We start from the raw sequence: 11,973 nt of genomic DNA on the forward strand, positions 1-11,973 counted from the left end.
GAAACTGGTTCTGATTTGTTAAACATTTCACAAAAACTTCATCATGACGTGGTGGCTCCTATAGGCTCTATGCCATCAGAGCACAAGCTGGAAACTGACAAGGTTTTAACTATGGACCAATGCATCTGTCAAAGGGATTGCAGACTAACTAAATTTGCATAGATTCATAACCAGAAGGTTGGAAAAAAGAGGATGAATTGAGGTAAGTCACAGCAACTTATGAAGACTATCTACTGAGTATGAAGATGGTGTGTTCTGTTGGTGTCACTTCAGGGAGACCCATGTTGCTGAAATTATTGATCTTTTGAGGTATAAAAAAATCCAATTTAACAAGATTAAAATATGCATAGAGATAAAATTTAACAAAGCATTTGGACAGCAACTAAGAAACTCCGTATAGGTAACCTTAACCCTAATGCCTTTACAGAGACTCACTAGTGTTTGGGGTATATTAGCCAAGGGTCCAGAAGCACTTAGGCCCAAATGCTCTAGAATTATAGGAACTTCCAAAGAGGGCCGACAAGATGGGGAGTCCGTAACTTGTTAGTCTTAAACTACTATTTTTTGTAGAATTTCCAAAGTGGCTAATATATCTCTTTCATCCTTTTTTTTGTTCTGTGTCTTGATACTTTCTAGTCTTTTCCTGGAAGTAGGAAAGAATATGACTTGCATTTTTTTTCCAGTTTCCAGGTTTTTTTCCCAGTTTTCCAGTTTTTCCAGTTTCCAGTTTTTCCAGTTTTTTCCAGTTTTTTCCAGTTTTTTTCCAGTTTTTCCAGTTTCCAGGTTTTTTTCCAGTTTTTTTCCAGCTTCCTCCTTCCAACTCCAATGGGCTTAATAGCTGGACTATGTTCAATCAAGTTAGGGGCTGCTTATGTCAAGGAATAGTTAAGCAGAGTCTCATAAAAGATCTTTTGCACCTTCAGTTATTGAACTCCAATAAACAACTGTGTGACTCTGGGAAATGATCCCTGAACCTCAATTTCCTCAGCTGCAAAATGAGGATAGATTAAAATGCAGGTGATTTTTAAGATCCCTCTCGGTGCTAAATCTATGGTCCTTTCAATTTCCCATGATGCAGTGTTCAAAGCCTTTGTGCTACACGGGAAAGACAAGAAAAATGCAAAGATGAACAATACATGACTATATATATATATATATTTGTTTCTGTTTCTGTTTCCTTTAAAAATACTAAGTAAGATGACACATGTTTTTTAATCCCACATTAGAGGCAATGAGGTAGCACAGTGGATAGGGCACTGGGACTTGAACTAGGGAAGATCTGAGTTCAAATCCATCCTGAGTTACTTACTAGCTCTGTGACTCTGGGTAAATCACTTATATTCTTTCTGCCCAAGTTTCCTCAACTGTACAATGGCAATAATAATAGCACCTACCTTGCGTGGTTGTGTGAGCATCTAATGAGATAATATTTGTAAAGCACTTAGCTCAGTGCCTGACCCAAAGAAGGCATTTATTAAATGCTTTTCTCTCTCATATATCATAGACTATTGTGTATTATAGTGTTTTTGTGGACATAGAGTGTTGGCCCTGAAGTTAAAGAACTCATCTTCCTGAGTTCAAATCTGGCCTCAGACAATTTGTTAGCTGTATGACCCTGGGCAAGTCACTTAACCTCATTAGCTTCAGTTTCCTCACCTATAAATGAGCTGGAGAAGGAAACGGCAAACCACTCTAATATCTTTGCCAAGGAAACCCCAAATGGGATCACGAAGAGTCAGATACAACTGAACAACAACAAGGAGACATATTTCACTTTCTAAGCTAGATTGGGAGCTACTTGAGGGTAGGCCAGTAGCTAGCTTAGGTTTTACATTTAGTAAATGCTTGCTAAATTGAGGAAATTTTTTTTTTTTTTACTGTTCAGGTTCAAATTAGAAACATGTCTCAAATCCTCTATTTAAAGATATCAGTTTGAAGAGATGAGTACTGGACCTCTGATTTCATTGGTACTGAGAACTCAGGGTTGAGGAAACTCCCTTTGCCAATGTAGGTTGGAACCATTACTGAAAGTTAGAGAGTTGCCTTGCTCAGAGCCACAGAGGTGGGATTTGAACCAGTGGTTCTGAGGCTCAGATTGATTAATGACCACACGAGTGACTACACTGTCAGTGACCAGGTACGGATTTCTGACTGCAAATCCAGTACTCTTTCTTCTGTTCTACTCTGCCCCACATAAAGAAAATGTGTCCTTATTTGGCTTCCTGCACAGGAATCTTACAACATTTCCACAAATCCGTGCTGGTAGTACTGAATTCTGCCGTAATTTGGAACACTAATTTATTACATGTTCCAGAGTCTGAACAAATTAAAGTGAAACTAGCAAACATTCTACAATCTGCTATAACTCTGCTGTTCAGTTTTGTCTTTTTTTTTTTTCCAGTCATATCCAACTCTTCATGTCCCCATTTGGGGTTTTCTTGGCAGAGACACTGGAGTGGTTTGCCATTTCCCTCTCTAGCTCACTTTACAGATGAGGAAACCAAGGCAAACAGGATTAAGTGACTTGCCCAGGATTACACAGCTAGTAGGCATTTGAGGCCAAATTTGAATTTAGGAAGATGAGTCTTCCTGACTCCAGGCCATTCACTGCAACACCTAGCTGGCCCTGTTATCCCTCTAGTTGGGTGGAAAATAGAAAAGTGACTCTTCAGGTATTTGAGGATATATTTAAAAGAAAAATTTTAATTCTGTCAGGATTGTTAGAATAGGATGAATTTAAATCTGGCATACAAACTGATGTAAGCAAATGTAAGCAAAGAATCAGTTCTCTAACTGGAGGAAGTTACTTTGTTCAAACAGCAACCATACTTACTGGATGCTGAGGGAAAAGGTTTTTAATGTGGGTATTAACTCCTGATTCATACTGACACATTCTTCTCTTTGCTTTTAAAATTTAAAAGAAAACCTTTTTTTCTCTAGTCCCACTCCCCATCATCCTGCTTTCATTACTGGATTAGTAAGTATTTAATCTAACAGTCATACATGTTACTGTGACTAAGACCTTGAAGTCAGTGTAAAATCTGTTATATGCCTAGCTTGGTAACCGCATTTGTGGAAATGCCGCTGGGTTATTCTTTTAGCTGTAAAGCATCTTTCTTTACCATCTACCCAATTGCTGCTAATTTGCAACATGGATCTATGTTTCTTAAAACCTAATTATGAGTCCTTGTTTCTTAAACTGAAATATTCTTTTAAAAAAAAAAGACTTGATGGACAAGGTAAATTATACACTGCTGACTCCAGATGGTCAGATAAGAACAAGCCCTAACCCTCAATTTGATTCTTGGGCAGAAAGTCTTGATGTCCAGTTTGTGGACAGTGGTGTAGCCACAACCAAGCACCATTTATACAATGTGGGATGCTCATCTTTTAGTGGTATCCCATTTAATGATAGAATTATATTCTCTTGGTTAGTCTATTGAATCAGTTCATTATGATATAGACATCTTGGATGATCTCAGCAAACGGACAATGAGCTGGTCCTAGAATTGAATGGAGCTGGCAAGATTGCATTTGGAATGCTGCTGCACATTGGCTCCCTGACAACACAAGCCCATTAAAAAAGTTATTGATATTTTTTCTTTTGAAATCCTTCTTATTTTCACTGCATCTCTCCCCAACCCTCACCCCATCACCAGACAGCCATCCCTTATAATACAAAAAATTTTATAGAGGGGAAAAAGCAATTCAACATGTAGAGAAAGTCTAATGTTATGCCATTATGCCACAGCCATGGTTCCCTACCCTTGCAAAGTGATATCTTCTTATATGCTAATAAAATGAATGAATAATTATAACAACTAGTATGTCTATAGCTATTTAAAGTTTACACAGTTCTTTACAAATATCTGATTTGGTCCTCACAACAACCTTGAGAAGTAGATGTTATTATTATCTCCATTTTACAGATGAGAAAACTGAGACTGAGATAGGTTATGTGATTCATCCAGGGTCAAACAGCTATTAAATGTCTAAGGTCAGGTTGCAACTCAGGTCTTCCTGACTCCAGGTCCAGTACTCTATCCATTGTGCAACCTAGCTGCTTCTGTATCTTTTTGGGGGCCAATCTTAATTATTATGAATTCATTAGCATTAAGTTTCAATTAATTTGTTATTGGTTTTTCCACTTGTATGATTTCCATTGTGTAAATTATTTTCCTGGTTCTGCTTATTTCACTTTGCATTAGTTCATATCAGTCTTCTTATGGTTCTGTGTATTCCTCATATTCATCCTTTCTTAACAGAATGTTAATATTCCATCACGTTCAGGCACCACAATTTGTTTTAGCCATTTCCCAGCGAAAATCCCTTCCTTTTAATGCCAACATTCTGATGATACTATCTAGCTAAAAATCATGGAACGTCATCATATAAGAAGAAGCAAATTGACCAGCTCCTGAAAAGGCAATGGAAATGTGTGAGACAGGCATGTTAACAGGTCAGCACATCATTGGCTAAACTTTGCACCCTTGTTGTAAAAAACATAAAAGCGTAGAGAGACCATCAGTGACCTGAGAGACATCAGTGACCTGTGAGGCCATCATTTTCCAGCTGAGGAAATCAAAGCCCAGTAAAGCTAAATGATTTGCCTAGGGTTAGAGAAGTGTTGAGAATTTAGAATATGTATGGTTGGAAAAGGAAGGAGGCCAATTGTAGCAAAAATGAAGACTAACCAACGGACCAATTGAATATTGCACTGATATTTCTAGAATACTAAAAAGGCTGATGGAAGGCTTATTGCACATTGGGTATGTCTTTCATGGAGGATTCACAAAAACACATGGGAAGGAGAGCATGGTATGAGATGATGTGGATGGGTAACTTGTGGCCTCTACCAATGGAGAAAGGTCTCAGATCCATGAGATTATGGATCCACTAGACTAGGTCTTGTGGTAAAATATTAAGGTGTTTTTTTTTAATCCAGAAAAATACTAATATAACATAAAGAATATTGATAAGTGAGTAGACAGAGTGAAAGGCACATTGTATGACTTTGCTTGGAAAAATAATGGTAAATCCAATAATTCATATTTGCTTAGTTAGGCAGCAAAATTGAAACAAAGTTTAATTACCTGTCCCCAAATGAGAAAAAAAAATATTGCAGGAGGGGGCAGGGCAGAAACATAATGAGGATAATTTTAACATTCTCTAACCTGAAAAAGATCATCGCTTATCCAGCGCTCTCTATTTGTGCCTGCAGTATGCTATCCATATAAATGTCTTGTCAAATCAAAGTCCAATGCTTTTTTGACATTTGAAGACTTAACATTCAGAATTGTAAAATTAGTCAATTGATTTTTAGAATGAGAATATCTTGAAACAAAATGCCAAAAGGGTACTTTTAAAAGTGTTTGTTGGTTGAAATATGACTTGTGAGGTTTTCATATTAATGGCTTTTTGAATTGCCATCAGTAGGAAACCATACTGGAAATTCCAAAAAACTTCAAATCAGTTTTTAGCCCTGCACAATGCCTTGAAGTTGTAACTTTAACTCCAAGAATATAAAAATTAACAAGTGAAAATATCATGCATACTAATTACCTTTAATTTCTATAATTTTTATTATAAGTTTCATGTAATATTACATGCCTGTGTTTAAATTTAATTTTTTTTGTGGATTTCTATTTTTCTAGATAAAAAAGAATGAAAAATTCAAATTTCAAATTAATCCATTTAGTAAAATGATATATCATAATATATCATTTTAGTGATCTGCCATAGATAATTATTTTCTTTTAAAATGTTTTATTTTTCAGGTAACAAGTTTTTTTTTTTAATTAATCTGTTCATTCTACCACCTTCTTCTCCCATTGGGCAAATTTTTTAACACCTTAAAACCAAATGCTTCCATACATATCTACAGAGGAAAAAAAAACCAGTAAAACAAATCCCCACATCAGCCATGACTGAAAATGTATGTTTCCAGATTTTAAGTTGTTCACTCGTCTATCGGGAGGTTGAATGGCATGTTTTATCTTTGTTCTTTTAGACTGTTAGTTTATCTTTGAAATTATCCAAATTCTAAAGTCTTTCAAAGTTATTTTTCTCACTACAGAGAATTTAGATATTTTACTGGTCTCTAGTGTAGCTTAAGAAGCCAATGAAGACACTGAGAAGCAGGTAGATGAAATTACTCGCCAGTCTGAGGCAAAGCTGGGATTCATATCCAGGTCTTTGACTCCTAAGGCAGTACTCTTTCCACTGTAACATGGTGCATTGTTATTGTTTTCAAAGATGACAGAGTGCCTGCTAACTATGTGATCTTTCTTCTAGCATTGCCAATCCCTCCTATCCATTCTCTGCACTATAGATTCTATAATATTAAAGAATTAAAATTTCTTGGTAATAAGTTGCCTTCTTTTGGAAAAAAACACGAAACACAATAATCTCTAACCAATGGTACTTAAAGTAACCAATCCAGTTAGCTCTATTCTATATACCTAATGTGCTGAGTTGGGTTGGGGAGAAACTTTGTCACTAAAAATACAACTACCTGCCTCTGTGCATGGTGACAATACCTAAGGCATGTTTGATTTGCTGAGTTAGTAAGTGAGAAATTATGTCTTAGCTTAAAACAGGAAGTGTTTTTTTTCCCTTGAAAAATATAATCCATATGGCTAAATTGGTATACCTCCAGTATGCTGATGTTTCCCTTGGAGAAAATGCCATAGGCCCTTTTAAAGGAACATAAATAAGCAAAATTTTCATTTTCCCAGGTGCTCTGAAAGGTACTGCTTGAGGGATAGCACTAAACATCTGACTCTGGAAACTGAACTAAGATTACCTTGGAGCAAAAAGGGCTAAGAAAGAAAGAAAAAAAGAAGACAGAAAAGTCATCCACAGTGATACATAGTACTTCATGGAATGAGGGTTTGTTTGGTTTTTTTGTTTGTTTGTTTGTTTTTTTGCAAGTGGAAACTTCCGTCACTTCAAGGGTAGACAAAATAATGATTAGGAGGGAACGACCATTCATTTTTCCTTTGTGGTAAGCATTCAGGAAACAGGTATTTGGCATATTTGGTAAAAGGCACTGTGGTCTCTAAGAGGAAAAGAGAGGTTCTCTCCTTTGGCCCCTCTAAGGAGGAGCTGCTGTTATACAGATGTTACCTGCATGACCTCAGTACCAGGCATCCTCTTTGCCTAGAGATTAAGCAAACTAAATTCAGATGCTAGCTTAGAACAACAGGTGAGGAAACCTAACCTCATTGAAAAGTACACTGCCAACATTGGTTATTGTTCAATTACGTCTGACTCTTCAAGACCCCATGTGGGGTTTTCTTGGCAAAGACACTTGGAATGGCTTGCCATTTCCTTCTCCAGCTCATTTTACAGATGAGGAAACTGAGGCAAGCAGCGTTAAGTAACTTGCCCAGGCTCATACAGCTAGTAAGTATCTGAGACCAGACTTGAACTCAGGAAGATGAGTCTTCCTGACTCCAGGCCTGGCGCCCTATCCACTGTGCCACCTAGCTGTCCTACAGTCAACCTTAGCAAGTGACTAGTGGATGTCTCCGGCAAATCGCCCAAGACAGATCCAGCTGAATTAGGGATGAAAGTAGGAATCCCATGTATCCAGTAACCTTCAAAATAGGTAGTAAAGTCAGAATCTATAGAGAATGATTCCCTAAATGAGGAAGGCATTTCTACAGTAGTTCTTAAAAGATTCTTCCTCTATAGGTCAAGGACCAGATAGGACTCACAGGAACCAGGAATAATAGCACAGGGGAAATACACCCTAAGGCCAGATGGGATGATCTGGGGAGCCCAAAATAAACTCTTCAGTTAAAGGCCAGGGAATAGTTACTGGAAAGGATTATGGCTCATACTAGAGGTAAAGGCATTTTTTCTCATGCTATAGAATAGCACTAGGATTAGCCAGCAATAAAGTGAAGGAAAGGAACGGGACTAGGCACCCTTTAAGCCATTACCAACCTTGGCAAGATGTTTGGCAAAGTTAGAATCAGAAGTGTGTGTGTGTGTGTGTGTGTGTGTGTGTGTGTGTGTGTGTGTGTCCACACATATATATGGGGGGACGACAGACCAACCTTGCATTTGCTGTTAAGGATTTTGCAGCAACTGAGAATAGAGAAGGGATCACTAAAATGAAACTATCTCCCTCTTTATGGTAATCTCTGATGTTTGATTTGCTCCCAGAAAGGTGTGGTGGTGGCAGTGAACTTGACTTCACCCAGGAGAAGCCAGTGGAGCTGGCGCTATTTGCTATCTGAGTGTGAACCTGGGAAAGAATGTGAGTCTAGACGCAGGACTTCCGGGGCCACTCTCTAACCATTAAATCAAAACAAAAAACACCCATCAACAACAATGTAATGTCTGTAGGAACAGGTGGACTAAAGGGTTAAATAGAATTATAATTAATTGAACCCTTGAAAGGCAAGATGAAAAAGTGGACCTTTGGTGACTGCAGGTAGGGCAAATTAATTTCTTAGAATAGGAGTTGACCAAAGGTGAATGAGAGTTAAATATTAAGCCACAAAAGACTTCAAAACTCACCCTATAAGGCTGCTTTGTATGATTTGCAATACCTGAGCAGCTTGAGCCATAGGTATGGTAGCAATAATTTGTAAATGTTCCTTGAAAACCTTATCTGAGGTTGGATTACCACTTGTCAGCCAACTGATAAATAACCTATTACAAAAGGGATTCTTGGTTAAGTATTGGTCAGAATTAATGACCTCTAAGGTACCTCCAACTCAGATCCTGTGATGCTGTAAAACAGCAATGAAAAGCAGATTAAAAATTTTTTTAAATAACTATACAATGTAATTATACCCAGGATCAAGAAATGAAGTTTTAGGTTGACACAGACCCTATTCAGTCGAGGAGGGGTGGGGAGGAATGGAAAATTCCCATAATGTTTCTTCAGCTTATTTTTTCCCATCTAAAGTTGCTCTTGAGATCATCAGAATACAAACTTGTGTCTTGTTCTCTATACCAAAAGTCAAAGGACCCTGAGCTCCCATTCAGGTGCTCATGATAATACACCATTAGAGATAGGAAGATTTTATTTAACTTAAATAAATGCAAAGGCTTGGCACACAAACCCACAAAAAAGTCAAGACCACTCTTCTTCCTTCTCCAGTGAACACCATCTATCCAAGATCTTACACAGTTTTCCAGATTTGTAGTCTTACTGTGGGTACAGAATCAGCACTCCAAACCCCAGAGAAAAACCTTAAGGGTTACGAACAATCAACCAAACCACCTCTGTAATAATCCCTACCTCCCAGGGCCCTTTGCAGTCCTTTAGAGGTAGAGGTAAAGTTAAACAAATTCTCAGGGTAACTAGGGAGACAACCCCCTTCCCCAGAACCTGCACAGTTCACATAACTCATCACTTAGGCTTTCTCTTCCACATTATGACTCTGTCCCTTGATGGTCCTCTGCTCTGGCTGCTGCTTTATCCAGGAACTCCTTTGATTGGTCCAAGAATTCCTCCACTGAGTCCTCTACATCTGCTGCTGGTTTTCTGGAGCACATTGTTCTTTTTTAATTTCTTTTTTTTAAATAATTTATTTTTTTCCCTCAATTACATGTAAAGACAATTTTTAATATTCATTAAAAAAATTTGAGTTCCAATTTTTTCCCCTCACCTCTCCCTTCCCTGAGACATTAGGCAATTTGACATAGGCTATACATGTGTAATCATGTAAAACATATTTCCGTATTAGTCATGTTGGAGCACATTATTGTTGAAGGGAATTTTTCCCAGCTACTAATCCCTCCAGGCAACCAAGTCCATCTGTGTCCAATTGCCTAAGCTCCCAGCTCTCTTGCTCTCTCTCTCTCTCTCTCTCTCTCTCTCTCTCTCTCTCTCTCTCTCTCTCTCTCTGTGTTTCTGTATCTTTGTCTATGTTTCTCTCTCTGACTCTGACTCTCTGTTTCTGTCTTTTTCTCCTTCAATTTTCCTGGGAATTAATGGAAGCCATAAGGCAAAGATTAGGAGTTTGAACATTCCAGGTATGAGGGACAACCAATAAAAATTCCAGGAGTCAAGAGATAGTGTCTTGTTTGATAAATAATAAGGAGGACAGTGGAGGGTATAAGATTGGAAAGGGTTATGTGTGGGGGTTAGGGGATGGATTGTATTAAAGGCTTTGAATACCAAACAGAGGATTTCTATATTTAATGCTGGAAATCACAGGGAGCTACTGTAGTTTACTGAGTGGGGGAAGGAAGAATGGTGACATGGTATTAGACTTGTGCTTCTGTAAAATCCCTTTGACATCGGAGTGAAGGATGGACCAGAGTAGGGGAACGCTTGTGGCAGGGCCCATCAAGCTACTTGCAATAATCTAGGCATGAGGTGAAGCAGGTGATGGCAGTGTCAGAGAAGAGAAGGAGGCATATAAGAGAGATGTTATTAAGGTAAAATCAACTGGCCTTGGTAATAACTAGGTTATGAGTATGGGTGACTAGGGGAATTTATTACCGTTGAGGCACCACTATTCAAGCCCTCATTTGTAGCTGCCAACTTTTGAGGTATAAATGCTCATAATAAAAATTTAACAATGCCTCTACTGATCCAGTAAGAGCTGACTCTAGTATGCCCTAGCCTGTGGGTAAATAACTCTTCCTCTCCAAAACTCAGTTTCCTCTGTACCATAAAGGGTTTGGGCTAGATGGACTCTGAGGTCCTACCCAGCTCTAAAATTCTACAAAATTGTAAGCTCCTTGAGGGCGGTGACTATATTTTGCCTCTTTGTAGCCCCAGAACTTATCACAATGCCTGGCATACAGTAGGCATTTGATAAATTTTTATTGATTGTTTGAATATTGCTTGGGAGGCAGGGGAGGGGGGAGTTGATAAGTGAATTTGACATCCTTCCAATTTCTTGCAGCCTTCCTATGATCACCCTCCCTCTCAGTTACAGTCTGTCACTATCCTAAGGTCCAATGCAACTCTGAATCTATAATTCCAGGGCTTTCCTTGTCTTCTTATTCCTCCAACATGGTGCAGTGCAAAAAGTACTAGATTTGGAATCAGAGAATCAGGGTTTAAATCCCATCTTTTGACACTGGGCAAGTCACAACGTCTCTAGATCTTGCCGCCTTTGTAAAATGAAGGGGTTGGAAGAGTTGACCTGTAAGGTCTCTTCTAGCCCTAACTCTAAATTTCCTCTTCCTCTTCTGCCTTATTTATTAAATACAGAAATATGGTCACTTTATAGGTGTCAAGGTAGGACTGGATCTGTGGAACTAGAAAATAGAAAATGTTACTTGGCAAAATTCAATCAGCAAACAGGCTATAGATATGTCTGCTATATTGTCTAAACCCCAAATCAGGACATCGTCTGACAAAGGATGTTCCTTTGCAAAGTGTTATTAAGAACACAATTTCTTTTCCTGAAATTTCCCGGCAAACTGGATATGTATGACTACTATATACACAATTCTGTACCACTTTTCCTCTTTCGCCTAAAAGGTTCTTCAGGTCTGCATAAGGATTGCTGATTTATTATAATGAGTCTTTTAACAGCATGCACCCCTCACAATAATTCTGTGTTTATTCAGGGATCAGAGGCCTAGAACAGATGTATCAAACACACAGTTGGCTGAGCAATCTGAAGTGCCCAGGGACCAGGTCAAAATGTAATTGGAAAAATTTTCATAAAATTAGTAAAAACATAAAAAAACATAGATAATGTTAATGCCTGGTTTTCTAAGTTAATATGCAGCCTGTAGGGATCCTTTTTATGTATGGTTTAGAGGCCCTTATTTCTATTAGAATGTGGCACCACTAGCCTACAGAATAATATAATAAAATTCTGAGAATTGTAAGAAGCCCAGACCTAAGGAAGGCAGCCTTTACGGCAAGGGCTCATGAAGGTACCTAAGACAATTTTGGTGGAATTTTACTGAATTTACTCCTCTTTCTGTCAGTGTATTTATGTCTCCTGTCCTTTTTTTTTTATACTATTCTTCCTCTTCCTT

General features: G+C 38.1%; 1 protein-coding gene across 2 annotated transcripts in view; it reads left to right on the forward strand.

The window, feature by feature from the left end:
• The window catches only part of HHLA2 (HHLA2 member of B7 family), a 100,500-nt gene that overhangs the window by 26,707 nt on the left and 61,820 nt on the right, over nt 1-11,973 (forward strand). The window contains exon 2 of one of the 2 annotated variants that reach the window (XM_020999952.2): nt 6,738-6,891. The exons of the other annotated variant lie outside the window; for it this stretch is intronic. The gene's annotated coding sequence lies outside the window, so the exon portion shown is untranslated. The remainder of the gene's footprint in view (nt 1-6,737; nt 6,892-11,973) is intronic. 2 annotated transcript variants of the gene reach the window in all.

Source organism: Phascolarctos cinereus, unplaced genomic scaffold, assembly GCF_003287225.1.
Source record: "Phascolarctos cinereus isolate Bilbo 61053 unplaced genomic scaffold, phaCin_HiC Scaffold_726;HRSCAF=1367, whole genome shotgun sequence".
Taxonomy (NCBI): Eukaryota; Metazoa; Chordata; class Mammalia; order Diprotodontia; family Phascolarctidae; genus Phascolarctos; species Phascolarctos cinereus.